Source organism: Coregonus clupeaformis, unplaced genomic scaffold, assembly GCF_020615455.1.
Source record: "Coregonus clupeaformis isolate EN_2021a unplaced genomic scaffold, ASM2061545v1 scaf2384, whole genome shotgun sequence".
NCBI classification, from domain to species: domain Eukaryota; kingdom Metazoa; phylum Chordata; class Actinopteri; order Salmoniformes; family Salmonidae; genus Coregonus; species Coregonus clupeaformis.
In genome coordinates this window covers 73507-75000 of record NW_025535838.1, presented here as the reverse complement: position 1 = coordinate 75000, position 1494 = coordinate 73507, and positions in this window count along the sequence as shown.

Here is a 1494-nt window from a genome sequence, read left to right as displayed (position 1 = left end):
GTTCTACCTGGAACCAAAAAGGGTTCTACCTGGAACCAAAAAAGGTGCTTCTGTGGGGACAGCCGAAGAACCCTTTTGGAACCCTTTTTGTGTACCAGCAGAACATGTGTCCTATCCAGAGCAGCTTACAGCCAGAAAATGTGTCCTATCCAGAGCAGCTTACAGCCAGAAAATGTGTCCTATCCAGAGCAGCTTACAGCCAGAAAATGTGTCCTATCCAGAGCAGCTTACAGCCAGAAAATGTGTCCTATCCAGAGCAGCTTACAGCCAGAAAATGTGTCCTATCCAGAGCAGCTTACAGCCAGAAAATGTGTCCTATCCAGAGCAGCTTACAGCCAGAAAAATGTCCTATCCAGAGCAGCTTACAGCCAGAAAATGTGTCCTATCCAGAGCAGCTTACAGCCAGAAAATGTCCTATCCAGAGCAGCTTACAGCCAGAAAATGTGTCCTATCCAGAGCAGCTTACAGCCAGAAAATGTGTCCTATCCAGAGCAGCTTACAGCCAGAAAATGTGTCCTATCCAGAGCAGCTTACAGCCAGAAAATGTGTCCTATCCAGAGCAGCTTACAGCCAGAAAATGTGTCCTATCCAGAGCAGCTTACAGCCAGAAAATAAAGAAGGTCCTATGATCTTTATGTCATTTTTTACAGCCACAAAAGAAAGGTGCTATTTTACACCAACTCGTCAAATAGACAGATTAAACCATAAACATGAACAACATAAGCTTTCTTTTTTTTACATTTATGTGATAGATTTATAGTAATATTCATTACCAAGAGCACAAGATATGGTGACTTTTCTACACAAATAAATCCAGAGGGATTTAGAAAAAAGTAAAGAGTGAAGATATGTGTTAGTTGTGACCTAAAGGAGTGTTATACTGTAAATGTATAAAAAATATTTTCTGCAGTCATTAACGCTTCATAATAACTTTCAAGAACAAGCCTTTTTAAATGATGATACAAATTTATAAATACTTATAATTATTATTTCAAATGTTGTTTAAATGCTAATGGCTTGTAACGCTTACACATTCTTATAAATGTTTATAAATGCTTACAAATATGTATTTTTTTTTTATAGTTCATAAATCGCTTGTTAAAATGCTTATTCATTATAGTTACTATGAAGTGTTACCATAGCAACCTCTATCAGGGGCTTCATTGCACTCCAAAACATCTGAGGGGGGACAAAGTATGAGAGAGTGGTCTGGAGGGGGCCAGTTGGATAATTCTGCATTTTTCAAACACCTGAAACAGCTTTTTCCTGCGATCTAGAGCCATAAGCATCATCAGCTTGATTCTATGTAAAAAAATAAAAATAAAAAATAAAGTCTATTTTTCTTCATATCTAAGTTTACCTCTTCAGCTGTCTTCCTAACTGATGCTTATTTCGAAAGAAACTAAATATGCTTCTCTACTTCTCTGCTAAAATCTGGGTAAAAGTTTGAAAGGAATGTGAGTCTTATTCAGTACATGTAGTAATTGCCTTCTT